At 42.4% G+C, this 26,625-nt stretch overlaps 1 long non-coding RNA gene across 1 annotated transcript; it reads left to right on the forward strand.

Moving 5' to 3' along the window:
- Window positions 1-179: 179 nt before the first annotated feature.
- Window positions 180-26,492, forward strand: LOC120238123. Its single transcript, XR_005530144.1, has 3 exons — window positions 180-283; window positions 25,338-25,486; window positions 26,300-26,492. It is a non-coding gene; the product is annotated as an uncharacterized LOC120238123 (long non-coding RNA).
- The last annotated feature ends 133 nt before the right edge of the window (window positions 26,493-26,625 follow it).

Below are 26,625 nucleotides of genomic sequence, written 5' to 3' on the forward strand. Positions count from 1 at the left end.
TGCTATATGATATGGACTGAACTGTGTTGCCCCAAGTTCATATAATGGAACCCTACCCCCTAGTGTGACTAGACTAAGAGTCAGGGCCTTTAAAAGTTAATAAAGTTTAAATGAGGTCATAAAGGTGGAGGCTGTGACCCAAAAGAATGGGTAAAGAACTGGTTTCTCTGTAAGAAGAGGAAGACACAGAGGAAAGGCCGTGTGCACACACAGTGAGAAGGTATCTGTCTGCAAATCCAGCAGAGAAGCATCAGGGGAAAACAAACACAGACACCTTGATCTTGTAAGTCTAGCATCTTGAACTGTGAGAAAAATATTTCTGTTGTTTAAGTCGTTATGTCTGTGGTATCCTACAATGGCAGCTCTAGCCGACTGATGGGTGTCATTCTTCAGGTTTGAAGATCTCACATAATATATGGGGTGCCTGGGTGTCTCAGTGTGGTAAGCATCTGACTTCAACCCAGATCATGATCTCGTGGTCTGTGAGTTAGAGCCCTGGGCTGGGCTGTTTGCTTTTAGCCCAGGGTCCACAGCCTGTTTCAGATCCTCTGTCCCTCTATCTCTCTGCCCCTTACTTCTCACATGTGTGTACACTCTCCCTCTCTCAAAAATAAATAAACAGTTTTTTAAAAAGATATGTTAGGGCATGATTTTTTTTTTTAACACAACAGTGTTTCCTTTATCAAAGGATTAATAATAGGTTTATTAAAAAATAATTTACTATGTGAATTAATTTGTAATTATGCCACTTTCTCTATCCCTTTTATCTCTTTTTTTAAAAAAATGTTTATTTAAAGGGGGGAGGGACAGAGAGAGAGGGAGACATAGAATCTGAAGGAGAATCCAGGATCTGAGCTGTCAGCACAAAGCCCAATAAGGGGCTCAAACCCACAAACCATGAGATCCTGACCTGAGCCGAGGTCAGATGTTTAACTGACTGAGCCACTCAGGAGCTCCCATCCCTTTTATCTCTTAAAATTTACTTATCCTCTTAGGGTCAGCTCAAAAGCCTTTTCTTCTACCACGACCTTCCAAAGTACCCTAAAAACAAAGTGATTTCCCTCTTTGGACTCCCATAGCCATTCTGTGGTACCTCTTTTACAACAGTCATCATGTTCTAGCTTAATAGTTTAGTTTACGCATCTCATCTCTTCTAAACTATAAATAAGCATCTTGAGAGAAGGGATTGTGTTTTATTCCTCTTTGCATCTCCCGCAACATGAAGCCCAAAGCTCTGATGCTTACATTAGTTTCTATTGCTGCTGTAACTCATTACACAAACTTAATGGCTTAAAAAAACAAAAGAAGTATTATCTTTCAATTCTAAAGCTCAGAAAAGTGCGCTGTATATTACAAGGTTAAAATCAAGAGGTCAGCAGAGCTATGCTCCTCATTGACACTCTAGGCAAGAATCTGTTTCTTGTCTTTTCCAGCCTGTAGAGGCTGCCCACATTCCTTGGCTCCTGGCCACATCACTCTGGTTTGGGGGATGAGGACATGGACATCTTTGCAAGGGAGGCATTATTTTGCCTGCTACGACAACCAATCGACATGTTGAATAGTGTTTAAGTATTGAGGGGAGATGGTAAACAAAGTATTAGAATAGAATAGAGGTGATCCAGAAAAGCCTCTAAGAAGTTGTGAATTTTGATCCAAAAATGGCAAAATGATTTTTTTTTTTTTTTTGCTTCTTTGATTTGTAGGTCAAAGAAACTGATTAGGAGAATTTTTCATTGCCTGCAGTGATTCCTTACACATAGAGTAAACGGTCTGTTTTCTGAATGAATGAGTGAATAACTAGAAGAATGAATAGTAGGACTCACAGGTGGAGGAATAATGTGTATTTTCTACAGTGATTTGTAATGCTGATATTCTGTTTAATTTCTTTTAGAGAGTCTATTACTCCTTGTATGGAGAACTATCCACATTTGAAAAGCACACATCATGATGTTCCCTCCAGCTTCTAGGCAAACTTTTATCCCCTGTTGAAGGTGCTTTCAACAGGAGCTGAGTTTTTTTTTTTTTTAAGTTTTTAAATGTTTATTTATTTTTTTTTTTTGAGAGAGAGAAACACAGCAGGGAAGGGCAGAGAGGGAGAGGAGACACAGAATCTGAAGCAGGCTCCAGAGCCCAACGCCAAGCTCAAACTCCCAAACCATGAGATCATGACCTGAACCAAAGTTGGACGCTTAACCAGCTGAGCCACCCAGGCACCCCAACAAGGAGCTGTTTTAAACTGTCTAGACTGTAAAACAAATTGTCATTCTACTTGCAATGTTTTAATCTTATTTTTTTAATGGTACAGACAATACTTTTTTTTTCAAGTTTATTTATTTATGGGGGGAGGTGCAGAGAGAGTGAGAGAGAGAGAATCCCAAGCAAGCTCTGTGTTGTCAGTGCAGAGCCCCATCAGGGCTTGAACTCATAAACCATGAGACTGTGACCTGAGCTGAAATCTAGAGTCAGCGGCTTAACGGATGGAGCCACCCAGGTGCTCCAGTGCAGACAATACCTTAACAACAATAAAGGACATTTAATAAGTGAGACTTCTCCAAACCCTACTACATTAAGAAACAAAGCTCAGCGCAGCAGAACATTTCCTCTGGTTTGCTGCACCACTGGGTTCTTTGGTACCGTCACTTCTGCTGGTGTTATTTGTGAATTCTGTAAGGGGCATCTGCCCAGAGTGGAGGCTGGGTCCAGAGCATGGGCTGGGGGGTGGTGGTCCTTGGATCCAGCCCTTACATCTGGATCTGTGGTGTAGTAGACATGGAAGTGAAGCAGGTGTTTACAGACCCTCGTTGCCTTGGTATGAATCTGGCCATTCGATTCTTTGGGCTTCATGACTGTTGCCATCCTTGAGTACGATCTGAGTACCATTGTTTACCTAGTATTTTTACAAGCTGACTTGCATTTACTCCACTTGAGTGAAATCATAGGTTTAATTTGTTGTATGTTTCTAATATTGATAAAATAATGACATAACTATCAAAATAAACACTGCATGTCAGTAGATTCCGTCTGAAAATTCCTGACTCTTTGGGGATACACCAGAACAGACAGACGGGGGGCCTCCTGAAATCCAGCCAGACTCTGGCAGAGGCCAATTTGACCTTGGTTTCCTGTGCTGGATTCTGAATGAGAATCCTGCGGAAGTCTGTGATTAGCCAGATACATATTGTCAGTTGCTTTTGGTGAAAACTATATTTTTATTATATCAATAGAACTTAGGCAAAAACAAAAGCAAAACAAAACCAAAACCTCCTCGAAGTGCCATGATGCTATCTTCCTGACCCCCATAGAAAGACTGAGGCAGAACAAAACTTACTGATGCTCTGAGACAGTTTCTGTTTGAGAAGGTCTTCTTCTTCTTTTCTTTTTTTTAAGTGATCTCTATACCCAACATGGGGCTTAAACTCACAACTCTGAGATCAAGAGTCACATTCTCCACCAGTTGAGCCATCCAGGAGCCCCTTAGGAAGGTCTTCTAGTCTTCCCTGAAGAGAGAAGAGAATCAAGTGGTAGCACCCCCTTGCTGGAGGCTTTTATTTTTATTTTCCTTTAAAATTCCTTTGAAAAGTAACTTTAAAATTTTATACTTACACTTGATCTCAATAAACATAGATTATATACATTATAATGTCATTTAATAAGCTTTGGGTCAGGGCATCTGGCTGGCTTAGTTGGAAGAGTGTGCAGTTCTTGATCTTGGGGCTGTGAGCTCAAGTTCCACATAGGGTTCAGAGATTACTTAAATAAATTTTTAAAAATACTTAAAAAAATAATAAGCTTTGGGGTAAGTAACCTGTTATGATCTTGACCTATTATGTCAAATACTTGAACTTTTCAAAGTACTAGGCTTGTCATTATCTTCCACAGTAAGTTAAGAAACTAGGGATCAAGAATATGTACAGGGGTGCCTGGGTGGCTCAGTCCGTTAAGCATCCAGCTCTTAATTTTAGCTCTGGTCATGATCTCATGGTTCGTGGGTTTGAGCCCTGCATCGGACTCTGTGCTGACAGTGTGGAGCCTGCTTGGGATTCTCTCTCCCCCTCTCTCTCTGCCCTTCCCCTGCTCACACATGTGCTTTCTTGAAAATAAATAAACACTAAAAAAAATTTTAAAGAATATGTACAATCTGGTAATCTCAGAAGTAGGGGGTCAGAAAGGTGGAGAAAAGGACTTACTTAATTGTAATTTACAAGGCTGTATCTTTTGTGGTCAATAAGAAATGCTAAGAATTTTCCTGAGATGTCTGTTGTTATTCACACGAGTTTCTTTCCATCATTTGTCATTTCATCTCCCTTCTAATACAAAGCAAATCCAACTTTGCAGTGTTTCTTTAATCTACAGAATATGTTTGCAATAGAAAATGGAATTTATTCGCTCACATTGGAGTTGAATTTTGGTAGGCTTGATTTATTTAATATGACTGATCTTTCTATATAACCTGATGTCTCTTCTGTTAGTTGATTAGGAAACCTCAGATCCTGTGTCTAGCTGTCTTCTTACTGGCTGTGCAAGTAAAACAAAATGTTGATTCTAATAAGTATACATCTAAACACATCCTAAAACCTGGGTGCTTGGACGAGATGGGGCTGCGGTAAGCTCAGCCGCAAACTGCTCCAGAAGGTAATGGAGATGCTCCAGACAGAACTCCCTGACAAACCAAAAGAAGTGATCCTTTTGGGGTGCCTGGGTGGCTCAGTCGGTTGAGCGTCCGACTTTGGCTTGGGTCATGATCTCATGGTTCGTGGGTTCGGGCCCCGCGTCGGGCTCTGTGCTGACAGCTAGCTCAGAGCCTGGAGCCTACTTTGGATTCTGTGTCTCCCTCTCTCTCTGACCCTCCCCTGCTCACGCTGTCTCTCTCTCTCAGAAATAAACATTAAAAAAAAAAAAGTGATCCTTTGGAGCGAGCGAGCGAGAGTCTTCTGTCTTTGCTGCCGGTCTTCATTTTGGGATGAGTTGCTGAATCTGTAGGACTCACTGAAGTAGGTGGTGAATGGAAAGTCTATCAAATGAACTAAATGAGGTTCCCAGGTTAAAAAGTAGAGGGGCGCCTGGGTGACTCAGTCAGCTGAGCTTTAGACATCGGCTCAGGTCATGACCTTACAGTTTGTGAGTTCGAGCCCTTCATGGAGCTCTGTGCTGACAGTTCAGATTCTTTGTCTCCCCCTCTCTCTTCCCCTCCCCTGCTCACACTCTCTCTAAAAAATAAATAAACATTAAAAAAAATTTTTTTAAGTAGAGCCAGGGAGTGCATTCCTGTATGAGTTGAGAGTAATCAGATCAAAGGCTGTTTAATAAGACAGAGGGATGCTTGTGGGACAGTGGGAGTCCCTGAGGGACACTCAGTGGGAGGCATAATTATCAAATTTTCTTTTGGGGAGCCTATTTTCCAACTTTGGAGGCCTTCCTTCTTTGCAGGGACCCCGGTTCCTAGTGGTAATACCGCGGAGGGGGTTGGAATGTACTGAGATTACATGATTTATCTTGAAATGCTTGCATTTGAATGCTTTGCTTGAGTGGAGGGAGATGAGAGTTCTTAGGCTAACACTAGGCTAACAAGCATTAAGTAAGCTTTCAAAGCTTCCCAGGGAACTCTGATTAATTCCGTTTGTGGATCTAGGTAGATTCTTTAGGTACCCAGGGGCATTAAGAGCCCCATGTTTGCTCCATCCTGACCTCCTCCTTCAAGAGGAAATTTTTTTAAAAATTATTTTAATGTTTATTTTTGAGACAGAGAGAGAGAGAAAGGGAGGAAGGGAAGCAGGGGGGAGGGGCGGGGACAGAGGGAGAACACAGAATCAGAAGCAGGCTGCAGGCTCTGAGCTGTCAGCGCAGAACCTGACCGCAGGGCTCAAACCGTGAGATCATGACCTGAGCTGAAGGTGGACGCTTAACCCATGCGCCCCTTCAAGAGGAACTTGTTTTTTTCAAGAGGACCTTGTTGTCTCTATATATTAAAGTCTTGATATTCAGTTCAAGTTGCAAGATGATAAGAGCTAATGAAAATAAAGGTAAAAAGCCTGGTTAAAAACAATAAAACACTCAAGAAAATTGGGAATGAGACAACAGCCCACAAGGCTTCTTAAATTGGAAAGCAAAAAGGGAAATGATGACAAAATTAGCAGCTGGGAGAAAGCTTAGTCCTCAGTGGGGAGTGGGGAAAGCCGATGAGCAACCCATTTATATGTAGAACAACCAACAGACTTGGAAACTGGAAGCATCAGTTTCCTTTGGCCATGCAATGTGAGACCAAAACATGAACACGAGTTAAAATCTTTTGAAAAAGCAGGAACCTCCAGAACAGAGAGGAGCAAGCTCCTTGCCGCATCAGGGCCCCTCCAGACTCTGCTGAAATGCAGCTGGGCCTTACAATAAGTGCCAGCTGTCTGCCAGCCTTGAACGTGAACCCTGTGGCTGCAGAGAAAACTCAGGAATGGAAACGGACATAGTCGCACGTCCTGCTGAAACTAACTAGAAACCTCCAGGAAGTAAAGCAGGAAAAAGAAACCCAGAGATCAGAAAATTCCCATGGGCCCATCAGTTAAACCTTAGAGTGACTAGGAAATCCAGAGTTTCCTGTAAGAATGAGATCTCCTTGAATGTGAACAAGTGAGGAAGAAGAACCACATATGGTCAAAAGCATTTGGCCAGGGTCTCAGGCACAGGGGCCTAAAGAAAAATGGCAACAATGTTTCCAGATGCTCATAAATTTGCAGGATTTGCTCTCTACTATTCACTGAGGCCAACCAGAGGCCAAGGAGCAAACCTCACCCTCTCTATGAAAAGGCCCTTCACAGCATCCTGGGGTACAGATAAGAGGACAGTGGCTTCTCAGGTCCTTCCTCTGCACAGGTGGGTGACCTCCCACTTCCCGAGACCAGCCCTAGGCTTAGGACATCCATATTCTACAGGGTGATCTATCTGGAGTGTCCTCAGATACCTGAATGGGAGCCCTGGGACAAGGTCAAGTACATTCCTGTTTCCTGCCTTTCTCTCAACAGCTGTCGCCTCCTCTGACTCTGATTCAGATCCTGAACTTAAAAGCAAATTAGAACCTGGATCCCAGTTCTGTCTGAAAGACAATGGAATAGAACAATTCTACATACTCACAACTCTGTCCCTTCCCAATGCAACGAGGACTCATTAAGTGAGGACAAACGAAAAAAGAAAAGGCAGATTTCAGGAATTCCTCCCCTACTCCCCGTAGTTAGGCAACTTTCCTTCCTTCATGCTGGCTAGTTTAGAGGTTTATTCTTCAAATATAGTGAAGTAGTAGGTTTCTGAATTGAGGGTCGTCATGAAGGTACACTAGAAATTTAGGGGTTAATGCAGAGAAGCATGGTTTTACTGTCTTGTACCGTTAGACTTGGGGAAGGGCCATGTTCACACTCAAAGGTCTACCTACTACCCCACAGAGAAGGTTTTGCTATCCCACAGGGGTTTGTTTTTCTGTTCTCTTTGCTGTCACATCCACTAGGGCTGGCCCAGGTCTACCACAGGCATATGGTGGATGACCTATTTTGTAACTGTTGGCACCAAATCCAGAGTACTGTTTGACATTCAAGTAGGGATGCTGACTAGGCAACTGTATAGTATACAGGAGTCTAGGGACCCAGGGGTGGGCGCACAAGAAATCAGGTCATAGGATCTCCATTTGAGAGCCACTGACATATGTATGGCATTTACAATCATTGAACTGAATTGAACCACCTAGGGAATGATGTAAAATTATAAGGGACCGGGTGGCAGACTGAGTCAGGAGGTACTCAACATTTAAAGGTCGGCAAAGGAGCCAGAGTCCACCAAGTAGTCTGAGGAGAGGCCAGTGAAGGAGGAGAAAAAAAGAGAGTGTGACAAACCAAGGGAATGTAGGGTTTCAAGGAATGTGCAACTGTTCAAATGCTAATGGAAGATAGAGTTCATGATTAAGAATCCACTGCTGGCTTGCAAGATGAATGCAGCTGGGAAGACTGACCAGAGCAGTTCAGGGGCAGGGATAAAAGCTTGATGTGTGTGGATTCAAGAGAAAATGGGGAGTTAAGATTCCACCTGTAGTGAGTTGATGGGATCTCAATATCCACCTACAATAACTCCCAGAAATGCCAGGTAAATGATAACAATGACTATTTTGAGTTTATAGCTGAGGGGCACCTGGGTGGCTCAGTTGGTTGTTTAACTCTTGATTTTGGCTCACGTCATGGTCTCGTGGTTTGTGGGATCAAGCCATTAGGCTCTGGTCTGACAGCATGGAGCCTGCTTGGGATGGTCTTTTCCTCTCTCTCTGCCCCATCCCTGCTTGTGATCTCTCTCTTCTCAAAATAAACTAAAAAATAAATAAATAAATAAATTCAGAGCTGAATTTGGAAGGATGAAAGGATATTGCAGACACCCAAAATGAAGAAGAGCATAAAAACGGGACCAGTAAGCAGACAAACTGACTCTACAGCTACCTAAGTGTTTACGTGGGGGCTTCATTGTTTACAAATGAACTTTTTAGGGGCACCTGGGTGGCTTAGTCAGTCAGTCTGACTCTTGGTTTCAGCTCAGGTCATGATCTCACAGATCGTGAGTTCGAACCCCACAACGGGTTCTGCACTGACAGTGTGGAGCCTTCTTGGGATTCTCTCTCTCCCTCTCTCTCTGCCCTTCCCATGTCTCCGTCTCTCTCAAAATAAATAAGTAAACTTAAAAAACTTTTTAAACATAAATAAAAAATAAAAATTATCTTTTTATTTTGGGCTAGCTTTAGGTTTGCAGAGAAGTCTCAAAGATACTACACAGAGTTCCTATACATACCCCTCACCTGGCTTCCCCTGTTGTTTACATCTCAGAATCCAGCTCCTCACAGAGGTTTGGAGTTTGAATTTCCTTTCACAGTGAAGTCGCGCAAACCCCAAATTGAGACTTGAACATAAGATCCTGTCCAAATGCAGTGACATCCCAAGGCTCTTGGCAGAATCAACAGAGAATGGATCTGCCAGGATTCTTTCTCACCCCGGCCACGACGGGTTCTCTGGGGAAAAAGCAATCTCGGCTACAGAGGAGCTCATAATCAAAACATGGACATGCGTGGAAACAATGCACCGTGCCTGAGAGAGTGTACTTAAAACAAGCAATAGGGTTCAGTGGTCATGAACTTCAGATAATGGAAAGGCTATCTGAAAGAAAATGTTAAATAATAACATTTAAAATGACTAATACATAGACAACTTGAATCCCTAAGAAAAGAAGGAGACACTAGTCAAGGGAGAACAATTGGGAGGGGCTGGGTGGGTAGAGAACAGGGGTCCTCATTGCTCTCTGTCTCCCCTTTTTGCCCCCTCCCCTCCTTCCTTCTTTTAACCACCACAAACAAAGGAGGAGAGCCCAAAATCCTTTTCTAGCTTAATAATAACAAAAAAGTTCACAAGTATTTATATATTTCAGAAAAAAAGAGACAATAATTTAAATATTACAATCAGACTAGTAACTTGCTAAGAATAACCAGGAAGAAATCAAACTTCAGGAGCTATGAGTAACTTATACAAGGGGTGCCTGGGTGGGTCAGTTGGTTGAGTGACCAGTTCTTGATATCAACTCAGGTAGTGATCTCGAGGTCTTGGGATCGAGCCCCACTTCCGGCTCTGCATGGAGTCTGCTTGGGATTCTCTCTCTCTCTGCCCCTCCTCCCTCAAAATAAGGAAAGAAACATTAAAAAGAGTAACTTATACAAGACATGGCAATAGTCTCTGAACTATCATTTCCCAACTCAGTATACAGTTTTTCAGCCTCTAATTCAGTCTGCCAGTGCATTTACACAGGTCCCAGCTCTCAGGGGAGTATTTAATTTGGCAGCTTACTTTTGCTTACAAGATTCCGTCCTTTGTACTTTCAGTGTTATACAGCACCTCGGAGGGTCCTCTGATGCGAAGGGTTTGCAAGTGTTACTTTCACTGGGACATCTTCATCCTTTGTGTCTTACTGAGTTCTGTGTTTCTGTGGGTGAGTTCACCTTCACAAAATCCCTCTGGCTGGATACCTGGAGTCTGGAGATTGGCAGATTCCTCCACACTCTCCCATTAGTAACTTCTCAGTCACATCCAACTTATCTCCTAGTGACATCACTTTTCCTTTCTTAGATGCACTCCATCTGTGTTGGACAATTCTTTTCATCATCCATTTCTGTAAAACGTCCTGTGGGTTATCACTGGGAGACGCAGTGGCATTGGATGGGGGCCACCAAATGGGCAATCCAATCCAGTGGAAGAAGGCAGCACAGGTGATGAAAGAATTCACCCGAGGCAGAACAAGGGAGATACAAGTTTACTGAACACGCCCCCCAAGGAAGCTGGGGTGGGGGTGGGGTGCGGAGGGAGGAGGGGGCGGGAACAGCAAAGCACAGACTGTCTGCCTTGAGGTTTGGGGGAGCTGTGGTTAAGTGGGGAAGGTGAGGAGGTATGGAAACATGGAATTTTCCTTTTTTGGTAGCTGCAACGAGGTATAGGGAACCCATTGGTCAGCTAGAGCTTACTGCTATTTTGAGGTGGGTCATCTAATGGGTCTGTATGTACTCAGCCTGGGGATTGGGGGTACCATGGGTCCTTCTACCTTACTCAGGTTTCCATTGTTCAAGTTATTGGCTATAAGGAGCCTCTACAACTACATACCTGGAAGACTGCATGAACTGAATAACGGATGTGCTGTGTTGAATCGTCAGCAGAGTCCACAGGAATAGATGAGATTAGCCACTAATCAGGATGCACATCTGTTATTTCCCTACTGTTTGGAGGTCTGTGAAATTCGTACAATGTAATTACTCACAGGTAATATACTAAGGTAACTGCAATTTACACTCTATTGTTGAGGGACTGGTCTTATTTTAACTAAACTGATATCACTGAAATTTCTGCCAAGTAATGATTGCTGGTTCTAGTTTCGTGTCCAGAAAATTATCAAGTCAGTTTCTGGCAGAAGAGGTTATCAATATAGAATTTCTATGTTCATTACTTGGTAGTCTTTGGAATCAGTTCACTCAGGTCAAAGGGTAGCTAAGGTCAAAGCTTGATGCGTGGGGAAGTGTGTCAGTACTTAAGAGACGCCAAGTACAGAGGACGCTTGGCTGGCTCAGTTCATTAGAGCACGGGACTCTTGACCTCGGGGTCAGAAGTTCAAACCCCGCATCGAGCAAGAAGATTACTTAAAAATAAAATTTGACCTAAAAGAAAAGGAAAGAGAGAGAGAGAAAGTACATACAATCTGATTCCTTGGAAAAAAGTTTGAAGAAAGACCTTTCTATGAATGAACAGACAGGTTGAATGTCCCACTGGGAATTTCTGTATTAGTTTCTTCTTTCCCTCCCTCTTCTCCCTTTAGTCATCAAAACAATTCTTTTCATCAGACTCTTTTAAAGTTTAATCTTCAGAATCACACAAGGCTTTCTAAAACACAGATTGCTGGAAATCTGCATTCCTAACAAGTTCCCTAGCGGTGCTGGCCTGCTGATCTCCGGACTACACTTTGAGAGCCACTGCTTTTGATGCTAGACTCAGGAATGGAATTAAAATTGTTTTTCAATTAACTGGATATTTAACAGAATTGCTGACTAGTGAAATGTGATCAGCCAATGAAACAGGTAAGCAGCTTCCTCCAGCCTAATTTAAGCAGTCCCTTAAGGCAAATCCACAATTCGATAGCATCCTTTTTTCGTTACAAATACAAATGTGCCTTCTAGTACATACATATGAAAATTTAAAAATCTTCAGAATACAGTCTAGCTGTTTTGAACATTTAGAAGAATATACGTGACAAAAAGTAAAGACCTAAAAGCAAAAAAAAAAAAAAAAAAAGACCAAATTGTTGCCGTGAACAGAAAGAAACAATGTGTTCATGTTCTTACTAATGGCTTGCTTTTTGAATCAAGTAGGTTTAGAAACATCATTTAAAAGCTCACAGGAGGGGCACCTGGGTGGCTTAGTCGGTTGAACGTCCGACTTTTGCTTAGGTCGTGATCTCGCAGTTCGTGGGTTCGAGCCCCGCCTTCGGGCTCGGTGCTGACTGCCAGCTCAGAGCCTGGAGTCTGTTTCAGTCTGTGACTCCCTCTCTCTCTGACCCTCCCCTGCTCACGCTGTCTCTCTCTCTCTCTCTCTCCCTCCTAGAAATGAATAAAACATTTTAAAAAAAATTTAAAAGCTCACAGGAAGTCAAAATATAGTTATAGTGTGGTTAATAGTATTATACTATGTATTATAGTGTGTTACAGTACACAATGTCTACTATCTTATTATATTACACAGTGTTAATTTCTTAGTTTTGATAACTGCACTATGGTTATGTCAGATGCTAACCTTAGGGGAAGCCAGGTGAAAGGTGGTTGGTATACAAGAGCTATCTTATTATTTTTGCAACTCTTTTGTCAGTCTAAAATCATGTCACAATTTTAAAAGCTTGGAAAAGCTCATTGGAAGAAGAGTCCTCTGATATATGGATACTTACACATTTAAAAACAGATGTATCTATAGAAAACTATCTGTGTTTCCTCATTTATCGCTACAAAATAGTTAGTTCTTTCTGCTTTGCACAACTTCAGGATCCTTTCTGAGACTGGGTAAATGGACTTTATTGGGACCCCACCTTCACTATGGTGGAGCTCCAGACATGCACACTGGTGAGCTTTTTTGAAATTGGTAACATTTCACTACTGTCTTCCTCTTCTAAAAATGTTTATTTTTATTTTGTGAATAGGTAATAGATATATACGATTTCTTTTTTATTTTTTTAAATGTTTCATTTCAGGAGAGTGTGAGCAGGGGAAGGGGCAGAGAGGGAGGGGGAGGGACAGAGGATCCAAAGCCAGCTCTGTGCTGATGTGCACAGGGAGGCTGATGTGGGACACAAACTCAGGAACCGTGAGACCATGACCTGAGCTTACGCTCAACCTGCTAAGTGTCCCAGGTGGCCCAAGATTTACAGTTTAAAAGGTATACAAGTAGATGCAGGGAAGAATCACCCTCTTTTGTCTCATTGCCACCTAATCATTCTCTCCAATCCGACCAGTTATATTAATTCCTTCTGTATCCTTTATATATATTTGTTACCACATAAGCAAGGAAATGGGTGTCTATTTTACAGAAAATGAGAGATACTTTACTTTTCTGTATCTCTCTCTCTCTCTCTCTTTTTTTTCCTTAATGTATTTGGAGATATTACTCCACATGAGTACAGAACCTTGATCTTTCCTTCAGTCTGCATTCTGCTGAATGGTTACACATTCATTTCACTGGCCCCCTTCCAAGGACACGTAGACATTTTGCACCTGCTGCCATTGTGTGCAACGCTGCCACGAACTGCTCTGCACCTGCACATTTGCACATGTGCAGATCTGTCTGTGAGAAGCGTAATTCAAGGGGCAGGTGTGTGAAATTGTCACTTAGAAGAGGGTTGCTTTATCATACGCACTTCCGGATAAGTAATGATACACCTTGTACAAAATGTACAAGAAAGGAGTAAGTGGTTAAAAAGAAGTGTTTCTCAGCCTCCTTTCCCCTCCAGCTGCTCTCCCCGGAGGTCACCACCGCTTCTTGCTTCTTTGCTATGGGCGTTATTTCTGGCCATTTTAATCCATTTTTTTGTCAAGATCCTTGGCCAAGGGGACATCCTGTAAGTGCCCAGAGCTTCGGAATTTGGGGCCAAATTGTAGAAATATATGAAAAAATAGCCCTAAGGGACTGCACAATTGATAAAGATCATAGAAAAGGTGACTGAAATTTTTTTCTTTTTAAAATATTTTTTTAATGTTTACTTATTTTTGAAGGAGAGACAGTGTGAGTGGGGGAGGGGCAGAGAGAGGGAGAGACACAGAATCCGAAGCAGGTTCCAGGCTCTCAGCTGTCAGCACAGAGCCTGATGTGGGGCCCTAACTCACAAACTGTGAAATCATGACCCAAGTCGAAGCCAGATGCTTAACCGACTGAGCCACCCAGGCGCCCCAAGGTGACTGAAATTTTTAAATGGATATTTTATAACAGCCATTCCAAGGTTAATAGTGGACATATGATCCTTTTAGCAGTGAGGAACTTGTGTTGTGTTCACACTTGTGATCTATGAAGTACTCAGAAACATCACAGAGATCGGGATCAATACCGGCATACTTGTGAGAAGGGAGAATACACCCCCTGAGGTATGACAACTTTTGCTACCATGTTGGAACACAGTTTAGGCAAAGAAATTTTACCTGCTTCATTGCAGACAGCAGATGACATGCCCAGAGACCAATTTCTTCTTCCCAACTGCAAGTCATCTCTCCTCTGTTAGAAATAATTTTTAAAAAATCATTAACGTTGATCTAGCTCTGATATGTACATGCTTACACATACACTTCTCCGGTCATATCACTTGAAATGACAATACTCAAAAAATCTAGGTTTTAAAAGAACTTTATCAAATATATCATAATTTCATGCTTATGTTTCTTTTGTCTTAATTGGGTATTCTGAAGGAAAAAGTATTCATGCCCAAGTAAGAATACATCTATAGAAAACATGCTTAGGTGTCACATAGGAGCTACACATTTTATTTTTTATTTCTCTGTGTTGGGAGACAGGCCTCATGGCCTGTCTATGGGTTCCTCATAATTCTGCACATCTCAAGAGCAGAGGCAATGGCTAACTTGATTCTGGACTATTTTTCAAGGATGTTTGTACAATGAATAGCCCTGGGAATAGAGATCGTGTCTCGTTCCTGAGCAAAGGGCAATTTTATTTACTGTCCACTATAATAAAGATAGTGTCTCCTTCCTACCCAAAGGTCAGGCGGGCTTACTGCTTATTATAAAATATTTGTTCTGTGAAGACTCGGGGGTCCTCTCCTGCTATGCCGTCCACTGCGTGTGGGAGGCAGGGATCAGCTGACCCCTTTCGTGTCGCCCTGTGAAACGCAAGGATTGCTCTGTAAAATATCGTCTCTAACCCAGTGTCATATGTTTTCTGCCAGGATCATGGAATTATGGAGGCTAACTTGTTAGCTTGAAACAAGAGTAAAATGTTAGATTGTCCAGTTCATGGCACTCTAAATGTTAATATTTTAAATGGAAAATGTTGATTATTAGCTAAGTATCTCAATAATGTAGTAGCTCAAGCTTCTAAAGACAATTGTGGATTAAAAAATATTGAGTTGGCATCCAAGTTCAATATAACACCCTTTTTACACTTTTATCACAGAGAGGTCATATCGTCTAGGTTTACACATAAAAGAACTCTGTAGGTTCTCACAAATCGCAATGTTGTCTGAGGCTTAGGAGACTAGCTTCTAATTACATGTGTTATTCAAATAAACGCAAAATCCAGTTGCGTGCCCACATTTATGATTACAAATTTTAAAATATTAGTGGAAGCATTATTTTATAAGCCAGTGTTTGGAATCTTGAAACTTGCCTTTAACTTACCATTTTGGAAAATGCTAAACTTTTCACATGAAATTATATGTCATGTTTTTGGCTTTTTATTTCTCAAATGACAAAATGAGGACAAAATAAATATATAGCTATTTTTCACATCCAGAATATATAAAAAAGATAGGGGCGCCTGGGTGGCTTAGTCAGTTAAGCGTCTGACCCTTGGTTTCTGCTCAGGTCATGATTTTGCAGATCATACGATCAAGCCCCGCGTCAGGCCCGGAGTCTGCTTGGAATCCTTTACTCCCTTTCTCTCTGCCCCCCTCCTCAAAATAAATAAATAAACATTTAAAAAAATGATATATCCAAGTACTTGAGTAGTATTACATAAACTTGCCTTATATTTACTTTTATTCTTATATATATATTTTTAAATATTTTTATTTATTTCTAGGAGAGAGAGAGAGAGACAGCGTGAGCAGGGGAGGGTCAGAGAGAGAGGGAGTCACAGACTGAAACAGGCTCCAGGCTCTGAGCTGGCAGTCAGCACAGAGCCCCAGGCGGGGCTCGAACCCACGAACCGCGAGATCATGACCTAAGCGAAAGTCGGACGCTTAACCGACTAAGCCACCCAGGCGCCCCTCATTCTTATATTTTAAAAGTAAAATGAAAACCCTATAAATCTACAAATCTTAATTAAGAGATTTCTTAGGGTCTTTTCAGTTGGAAGCTCTGTCCCTATGTTTAATCATTTTACAAAAGAAATGGGTCTCCTGAAAAGACAAATGAGTTTGGTGAGGGCAAAGGGACTTTTTCATTCCCGTTTTATAACTACTAATTGTTGGCTCGATGTAATTTTGCCTATCTCTATTTTTTATTTTATAATTGAAAGGGACACCAGGTCATTCAATAAAAGTTAATTCTCCTTTTTCTTATCTAAAAATGTTTTTGAGAATGTTTATATTAGAAAACACTTGATATATTGTTTAAAATTTTATTAATACTTCAGTTATCTTAATATCATAATTCATATTTTTTACCTTTATTTTAATCAGATATAGTATTAATTCTCATCTAAACCTGAACTTTTCCACTTGGAAGTCACCTTCTCCTAGAAAAAAAGTCCCATTTAAGTTGCTATCTTCTGAAGACTAACTTTAGCTTACCTGATGCATTTCTACGAGCCACAGTTGTAGAAACTTTACTGCTGGGCACTGAGTCACAGCAAAGCATTTATTTGCCTTCCCTCCCAGCCTGGAGAATTTTTTTCCTTCAGACTTAATGTGTCACTTTTCTTGAGAAACTCTAGGATCCTTTCTTCTAGATTCCTATAAAGTCTTAGCGGTCTTTTGAAACCAACTGTAGGTACCCCATTGAATATGAGATATTTTCCTGGAAATTATTTTCTAATTTCCTCCATGGTTGAATTACCCTAGATAATTCTAAGGCTTCTGCCAAATGGAGCCTCTTGTTCTCAGGGGTCTGTGGCATACAGCCGTCCAGGAACAAAAAGCTTTTCCTGCCACAGGCTTCAGAAAGGCCTTGCTGATGCTTTGGGGCATATTGGTGACTCAGTGAGCTAAGCTTCTGACTTTGGCTCAGGTTATGATCTCTGGGTTGGTGGGTTCACGTCCCATGTTGGGCTCTATGCTGATAGCTCAGAGCTTGCAGCCTGCTTCAGATTATGTGTGTCTCTCTCTCTGCCCATCTCCCACCCATGCTCTGTCTCTCTCTCTTTCAAAAATAAACAAACATCAAAAAAGTAAAAAAAAAAAAAAAAAAAGAAAAAGAAAAGAAAGGCTAGAGTCCCTTTGTGACTTTAGCATCCTCCTGGGTCTATAGGACTTTCACAGGGGGAAAAATCACAGCCATGTAATAAAAGGAATTAGTAAACTCTCAGGCAAGTGGAAATTGTACAGGGAATTTTATAGCAACTCCATAAGAACAAGGAAAAGAAAGGATAAAAATGTATTCATTAAAAAGAGAAAGGACTTTCTCCCAGCAGCCTGGGGCTTCCTAGAAGGACCGTCACCTATGCGTTTGTCCTCTGGGGGGCAGCAGTTCCCTGTAAAGGAGGAAAGATAACCTTGGAAAAAGAGCTTGGGCGGTAGCCCTCCTTCACTCTGCTTCTCATCTTACGAGGGAGGGAAAACTTGCTTCCTACCGAGGCTGGAATCTCACAAAGAATCCTCACTCACCAGAATAAAATTTAAGCTGAATCACCTCTCAAGGGTAGAAACACTTATTCAAAAACTGAAGACTGTTGGTTTTCCTTCTGAGTCAAGCTGCTGATAGAAGAGTCTCCACCCATTTTACAGGTCCATCTTTTGTATTATTAGCCACAGGCCCAGACGGTTAACAGCAACAAGTACCATACTTACTGAATGTTCTAACCCACTGCAATTTTTTGGCAGTGTATCACAATTGAAAGGTATTTGTGTGTTTGGGTGGGTGGCTGGCTGGGGATGGGGGGTTGGAGCAGGTGACTCTTGATTTCTGGGTTGGGAGTTTGAGCCCCATGTGTGGTGGGTGTAGTGATTGCTTAAAAATGAAAACATCTTTGAAAGATATTGGGAGGCAGGCACCTGGGTCGTTCAGTCGGTTAAGCATCCAACTTTCGCTCAGTAATGACCTCACAGTTCCTGAGTTCGAGCCCCATGTCAGTCTCTGAGCTGTCAGCACAGAGCCTGGAACCTGCTTCAGATTCTGTGTCTTTCCCCCTCTCTCTCTCTGCCCCTCCCCAGCTCATTCTCTCTCTCTCTCTCTCTTTCTCTCTATCTCAAAAAACAAGTAAACCTTAAAAAAATATTTCAAAAGATATTCAGGGACACCTGGGTGACTCGGTTAAGTGACTGACTTCGGCTCAGGTCATGATCTCACCATTCATGGGTTCAAGGCCGGGATTAGACTCTGTGCTGACAGCTCAGAGCCTGGAGCCTGATCTGATTCTGGGTGTCCTCTCTCTGCCCCTTGCCCCTACTCATGCTCTGTTTCTCTTTCTCTCTCTCTCTTTAAACATTAATCATTTTTAAATAAAAAATAAAAATAAAATATATTCATATCTTTATTATAATTATGAAAGAATTTATGGGAATCAAATCTAAGGATGTAAAAAATTGTCATGATATATGCTGAGTAAAATATAGAGATTATATACTACATTTACAGCATGATTCTCATTTTGGAATACCCACACCTACAGACATTTGGAGAAAACATATCTAGAAAGTTATAACCAAAATTTCCACAGTAATTTCATTTGGCTGGTGAGATTACAATAGCTTTTATTTTCTGCTTTACATTATTCTGTATTTTCTTTTTCTTTTTTTTAAGGTTTATTTTTTTTTTGAGAGAGAGAGAGAATCCCAAGCAGGCTCAAACCCACCAAGAATGAGATCATGACCTGAGCCTAAATCAAGAGTTGAATGCTTAACCAACTGAGCCACCCAGGCACCCCTTTTATTCTGAGTTTTCTAAATTTCCTACATGAAACATTAAAGTACTGTATGCTACAAAATATATAAAAAGAAAGAACACACACTCTAATGAGAGAAACATTAATAGGGGATTTCAACCTTTAAATGAATATTTAAATATGAATAGCCTCAATCTTAGTCCTACATTTTCATATCCTATGTCCTGGCTTTCACTTATTAATATTTATGTAGCACGTATATGGAGCATAAAGTTGTTTTGGGTGGATATGGTTTCAGAACTGAGAGCAGTAATAGATGTTCAAAATAGAAAGACTAAATACAGGACAGAAGCATCTGCTAAATATTCTCTGAGGGCAACTCTGAGCAAATTATTGCCCATATCTTTCTCCTTCTCCTCTCCATCAAGTTCTAGATAGCTTCGTCACATAATTCTAGACTCTTAGAGGACAATGGGCCACAGCTGCCATCTTGTCCCACCGTCCTCCCCGGCTAGAAGTCCTTCCCAGAATATCTCTGACTTCAGGGCTCTACTTCAGCACCTCCAGAGATGTGGGGCTCAGTGCTTCTGCCTCAGATGCTCTTCCCCCTTTGTCTGCCTCAGAACCTCTACTTATCATTCAATATTCAAACCAGGTGCGCTGTTTCTGGGAGGTTCGTGTGGCACAGTCATTGGTGGTTATGAGTGTGGACTCTGTGGTCAGAAAAACCTGGGTTCAATCCTGCCTCTCCCACTGACGCTAGATCTGTGACCTTGGCCAGCTTGATCTCACCTCTCTGAAGCTTGGTTTACTTGTTGTACCCGAATCGCGAGTCCCCAGAGACCTCCAAGGAGCCGGCACCAATGCAAATACAAAAGGGTCTTTATTACAAGTTCAAGCAGGGGCTCACCAGCCTACCGGTGTCGTGGCAGCAAGGTGAAGTGAAGAACAATAGCGAACAGGGTTTTTAAGGAGTAAGGGATGGGGGTACATGTAGCATCATCACATAAGCACCAATTACAATTGTACAGCAGCACCCATGGTAACAGCTTTGACCATTCAGTATCTGTGAGGTGTTCATTACTTTTGGTGGGACCCAATCATGACTCTTGAGAATCCTTTGAAAATGACCAATTTATGAGGTGAGTTCAAAGGGCCCACGTGGGCTTCAGGCAAGCGGTGAGAAATTGGCTAGTTTGTATCTGCAGTTCCCAGCCTTGACTCAGACCATAGGAATGTTTTTGATTAGCTGAACTGAGAGTGGTCTGAGGATGGCTTTAGCCTTGAACAGTCTGAGGCTTTTCCTGGGCCTGGGACTGGGGCTACATGCAGCCCGAGGTTGCTCTTAATGGAGGACTTAATTTTTGACTCTTCATACTTACCTGCAAAATAGGATTCACAGATGTGATCGTGTGTATGGGGTCTTCAGATGTTAGCACGTAGCAAGCAGGTAATAAATGGTAACTACTCCCATCTGGCACATCAGCGGTTTCAACCCTGACCTACAGGTGAAAATCACCTGCAGAGCTCTTTTTTAAAAAAAATATTTATTTTGAGAAAGAAAGAGAGAGAATTAGTAAGGGAGAGGCAGAGAGAGAGGAAGAAAGAGGATCTCAAGCAGGCTTGGTGATATCAGCGCAGAACCCAATTCAGGGCTCAACCTCACGAGCTGTGAGATCATGGCCTGAGTTGAAATCAAGAGTCGGAGGAGCCACTCAGGCGCCCTGACTGCAGAGCCATTAATACATGATTTAACAGGTCTGAGATGATGCTCCCAGCAAGACGTTTTTAAAAGTTGTCCAAGTGATCGCAATGTGTAGCCAGGCTGAGAACAGCAGTTCTGAAAGTATGGTCCCTGGGCTCTTCCGGGACCTGTTAGAAACTCAGGGGACCCAGGTCCCCACCACAGACCTACGGAATGAGAACTCTGGAAATGGGCCCCGGCAATCTGGGTTTTAACAAGCTTTCCAGGCGATGCAGATGCCTGCTCACATTTGTGAATCATTGCGTTAGATTGTGAGCTAAAGGCATGAGCCGTTTGTTTAGTGCCACTTTCCTGGGCTCAATGCTGCGCCATATGCAAATAGAGTTCAGTTTAGTTCCATGCAAATCAAAAAATGTTTCTCGTTTTTCAATTTTTTAAGTTTATATATTTGTTTTGAGAGACACAGAGACAGTGTGAGTAGAGGAAGGGCAGAGAGAGAGAGAGAGAGAGAGAGAGAGAGAGAATCCCAAGCAGGCTCCACACTGTCAGCACTCAAACCCACGAAACCATGAGATCATGACCTGCGCCAAAACCGAGAGTTGGATGCTTAACCAATGGAGCTACGCAGGTGCCCAAAAAATGTTTCTTGAGCCCCAATTTTCTGTTAAGGCTCTATGCCTTGGTCCTGGGACTATAGTGCTGTATGAGACAGGACCTTACCCTACAGCTTGCTTACAGTCTCAGACTTGACTCTTCCTTCTGGATCTCTCTCCCCTAAGCACACCTCTCCCTACCATTGTCATCTTTATGCTGATTGGTATCTATTCTTAGGTGTCTGTGTCCCCCCACTAAACTGATCTCCTTAGGGTGGGAACAGCCTTTACTCATTGTCTTAGGAGACGTTCAAAAGCAGTTGCATTGCTGGGCCTGGGTCTGCATTCGAAAGCCACGGAGTGTGTTCCCCTAATGCATGATTATAGAAAAAAAAAAACCTTCTGTCAAGGTTTGATCAGGACAGAACCACCATGAGAGTTATGGTACAGGGGTTGCGTCTCAGGGATCAGACCTTACACCCTTGTGGGAGGGGCTAGGAGGAGAGGAAAGTTACTGATCAGGCTTCCTCGGGCGCAGCGCTGTTGGACAAATCAGGGCTCGTAGGGGGAGCACATGCAGCCACAGAGGGCCTGTGAAGGGGAGTTAGTGAAGAAATCTGGAGATGTTGCTCTGCTGGCCTATAATGGCTGAAGGTCAACTTGGGCGGTGGTGGGAAGAGAGCCACAGGCAAAGCAGAGAATGAGGAAGGAGTCGGGAGCCCTCCAGCTTCCCTGTGTCCTCACCCAGGCATCTCACCCCATGGCGTCAGAGAGCCGTGGCTCACTCCGCCTTCACCACCCACGAATTGCTCTTTTGAGCAACTCTAACTTAGAGCCATATAAGGAAGGGGCTTCTTGGAAACAGGATTCCTGCTTAGCCAAGTTGACACGGTACTAAACCACCCAGCGGTCAGTAGTGTTTACCTGAAAAGCTGGCACTTAGATTTTTTCCCAAGAGCTACTATTTTGTCCATTCCCCACCACCAACATTGAACTTTACTAATAATATCATTCTTCTCCCTCTCCCCACCACCTTAGCTACAAAATAGCAGTTAATAGTTGTCACCTGTTTAGAATAACAATAATTTTAGAAAACTGTTTAAATAGGTGCCTTTCAGACAAAGATGCCCCATGTTAAATGCCCGGCAAGTTTCTTAAGGAAAAACCATGTGATTGGCATAAAGCTGAGCACAGTCAGAGGCTGGAGAGTCTTATAAATGTAAGAATGAAAGCAAAAAGATATGACTCATTCCGGAAGGAAAGCAAAGCCATAACTACTAGAGTAAAAATTCCTTGCCATCTATCCTGGGAGGTTTTGGCAATTCACTGTGTGGTTCCATTTAGTGAGAATTCCAAGTGTCAGAGACTTGCAGTCAAAATACAAAGGAAGTTTCTGATTAACACAGAAAGTACTCACCACTTGGTCCCTGACCTTTCTGCAACAAACAAACAAAAACCCGCAGCTAGATTGCTCCCTGAAAACCCTCCCTGGTACTAACACGTTATCTTGGGCGAGTTACACTCAGTTTCAGTGACCACACTGCTTCTGTACTTGACTGCTACACCTTCTCCATGTCTCCTCGTAGGTGTTATACGTATCCTCAACTACCTACTAATGTTTCCATCTGGTATTTATAGGCATATTACATATACAGGACTCAAGCCCTTAGTCGATGGCATGGGCTGCTTTTCCTTCAGGGCTTCCAAACTTTTCTTTTATGTCATTCAAGTCTATGCATAAGTATCTTTTCTTTAGAAAGTCCCATCCAACTCACCCAAACCTTCTCCCAACTGTGCATTCTCTTACTCTGCTATATTTCCCTTATTTCCCATCTCTCTTGCTGGAAAGTAAGGCTCATGAGGACATGCACTGCTGTTGTTCGGACCAAGAACAAAGCAACATAGTAGGCACTCAACAGTTTCTCGAACAATGAAATCAATCAATCAAACACTAACAAATAGTTATATGAAATAAAGAAACAAAATAACAACAGATAGTTACATATGCTCTGAAGGGAAAATAGTGTGGGGTGTTGTGTTTAAAGACAAAATTAGTGTGGGGACTGGTGAATAGGATGGTCAGAGAAAAGTCTCTCTGAAATTATACTGAAGACTTAAAGAATGGGAAGGAAGCTGCCTTGCTTAGAGCAAGAGAAACTCATGCAGTCAGAAGAGACTAGGAAGCATAAAGGATCTACTGTGTGAAAGAGCTTGTTCAATTCCGAGAATTGTTGGAAGACCTTTGCCACTAGAACACTGTGAATGAAGAAGGGAGCGGCTTGAGATAAGGATGGAGACATGAGTAATAGGTGGTGACAGGGGTTCTTGGACACAGTGATATGGGGTTTTAGTATTATTCGTAGTGAACTAAAACCACTGTGAAGTTTTAAGTGTGGGAGTGGCAGGATCTTGTTTTCTAATTAAGTTTTCAAATTTTAATTCCAGTACAGTTAGCATACAGTGTTATATTAGTTTCAGGTGTACCATCAGGTGAGTCAACATTTCTACACCTTACTCAGTGCTCATCATGATACGTGTACCGATTTCATTGATTTTTTAAAGTTTATCTATTTATTTTGAGATAGAGATAGAGAAATGAAGAGCAAGGAAGAGAGAATGTGTGCCTGAATGGGGGAGAGGCAGAGAGGGAGAAAGAATCCCAAGCAGGCTCCGCCCTGTCAGCACAGACCCGGACATGGACGTGTGGGGCCTGATCCCACAAACCACGAAGTCATGACCTGGGCCGAAATCAAGAGTCAGACGCTCAACCGACTTAGCCACCCAGACGCCCCTCATCTATTTTTAATAGCCATGATAAATTAGTGTGATTTCCACACCCACAATATGATACCATTTCCACACGCCAGATAGAGAAGATAAAAGATAGGAAAGCTGTTGTAACAAAGGTCTTTTGCTAGATACGGGCTTCCGGTTCACTAGAAGAAACAGAAGTTAAGATTACTTTTAGAGAATAATTTATTTCCTTTATTTCTTTTTGCTAGAAGGAGTCATGTGATTACAGTTTCCACAAGCTTTAGTCCACGAGTATCTAATGATACTCCCCTGTGTGTATGTCAGGGGTCACAGACATCAGAATAAATGAAATAATCTGAGGTGGGACGTGGGTGTTCTCCAGTCCACTTGTGTGTTGATTTCATCTCTTTATTCAGCTATTGAAATATCTTAAATGATGTGCTTTTTGGGTCAGTCCATTTCCTTGTGAGTTACTGGAAACCACAGACCAGTTCCCCATTTCCTTACCTGTGTCAGTGACATTACCATCCCCTTCGGCACACTAGACTGGAAAACTTTTTGTCATTTTTGATTTATTCTTTTCCTTCATTCTTCATACTTAGTAAGTAATTTGTTTGTAAGTTTTGGAAATGCCACTTATACCCATCTTGTACTCTCTGTCCTTATTGTGGCAATCCTGGTGCACGTAATACTTACAGTCATCTGTCCACCCATCCATTCATCTGTCTATCCGTTTCTTGGAGGTTTCACAAGCCTCCTGTTTTCAAAAAAGATTTAAAAGAGTTAGTAAAGTGGAACAATGTAAAACTGGATAGTTAAGATTAAAAAAAGAGAGAGGGCCTAAATCAATTGTTCCTACCATTGGATGCTTTACAATGAATGGAGAACTTATGAAAAATAGTGATTCCAGGAGATGTGGATTCATATTGTCCAAAGCTCCGTAGGTGATTCTAACATGCAGCCGAGGTTCAGAATGTGCGGAATCTGACATGAAAGAGTAGATGTTACCAGCCCCTTGATAGGAGCAATTACAACCTTTGTATCCTGAGTATCGCCACAAACGCAGAAAGGGATGTATGCTGTGTTCAACCCCTCTCATTGTCTGACAAAACATTCTCCTCCCATAGTGAAACTCTAAAAGTAATATATTGTGTATGCCCTAATAAAGCAATAATAGCCACTCTTTATTTTTCATACTAAGCTTTCTACCCAATGTGGGTCTCGAACTCACAACCCAGAGATCAAGAGTGGCAGGCTCTGCCAACTGAGCCAGCCAGGTGCCTCTGAGAGCCACCCATTGTTGAGTGTTTGCCAAGTGCTGAGCACTATGCCAATTAAAGGAACGAGCTGTTTTAAGCCTCACAACGCATCTATGACGTGGTGTATTATTAACATAATATTTCAGATAAGGAAATGGGGGTCTGGAGAAATTAAATAAATTGCAGCTTTTGGATGTAGGCTGTCTAACTGCATTCTCTGATTCTCTAACCACAGGCCATCTCTGATTCTTAACCGCGTTGCATACTGTCTCCTATGTGAAGGCACGGGGCAATCCCTCCAGTTAAAGTTTTGCAAAAGACAGAATGGTGCTCAAATGGAAACTCTTGTAAAATGAGGGCTGAAGGAAAATAATGTAACAAAAGGTGTGGAGATAATATTTTGCTTTCTGAGGGACCTACTCTAGGGAAAGATACCAGGACTTTTCAAAGAGGGGGTTGGTATCACGTCTACTGGATCCTCTCACACTTGCTCGTAGGGGCCTTGGGGAGGTTGGCCTTCCCCACAAGGCCAGGGCGCAGGGACTGGAGTGTGGGTGTAGGACACACTAGGCTGAGACCAGCCAGCCTCAAGTCTTTGGGAACCAGACTGAGAAGCGGGAAATGGAGGAGGCGGTAGAAAGCCAGCAAGGGCATCCTTCTTGGATGGGACTTGGGCCTAGATTGGGCCTTGGATTGGACTAGGCCTAGACAATGTGAGGACTGTGGACTGGGCGAGAGGAAGTTCCCACGCTGAAGACCATGCCATTTCAGAGCCGAAGTCAAAAACATGGCTGTGCCTTTGGCTCAGGAAGAGTGGGAGGAAGGTGCAGAAATTTTAAAAAGGGTCAAAGGTTGGTGCTGGGTGATTATCTTTAAACTCATGATTATTTTATCTTTAAAAATGCCCAAAGTGGACCTACTTGATGTTGTCGAATAAAGTGAGAACAGTAGGCTTTACATGGCAGCCCCGAGTGGTCATTCTTCCATCACAGCATGGTGGACTGGACACGCCTGGGGGACTGCCTTGAGTCCAGCCGGTCTCGCTCTGATCTGGGCCCTCCAGAATCTTCCGAATAATGGGTCTTAAACACGCTTCGGCACATCTTAGCTCAAGAAATGTAAAAGGCACTTCATGGCTTACCTTGCTCTAACCTCCCAACGGGGCTTCATTTTCTCTTTCTGCATTGGCCTCCCCAGCTCTGCACGGCTTCCTGTCGCATTAGTCAGGCTCACACCCTGCTCCACAAGTAATTGTGGCTTGGCTTAAATGTCTGTTCTGTGTGCATTAGTCTTGACTGCCCAACGTGATGGTAAGCTCTTTGAGGGAAAGGATTTGTCTTTCAAAATTTCTCTTCTTCTTGCGACCTCATGCTGAGCATGTAGAAAATAGCCAATTGTGCTGCCTGATTCCACACTGGCCATGATGAGCTAGTTAATAAGGGGGTTGGGGTTGAGATAATGAGCATCTTGCAATCTGAAATTATCTTCATGTGTTTTTTTTTTGTAATGACAATGTTGATAAT

Source organism: Hyaena hyaena, unplaced genomic scaffold, assembly GCF_003009895.1.
Source record: "Hyaena hyaena isolate Hyena2069 unplaced genomic scaffold, ASM300989v1 scaffold_199, whole genome shotgun sequence".
Lineage (NCBI taxonomy): Eukaryota > Metazoa > Chordata > Mammalia > Carnivora > Hyaenidae > Hyaena > Hyaena hyaena.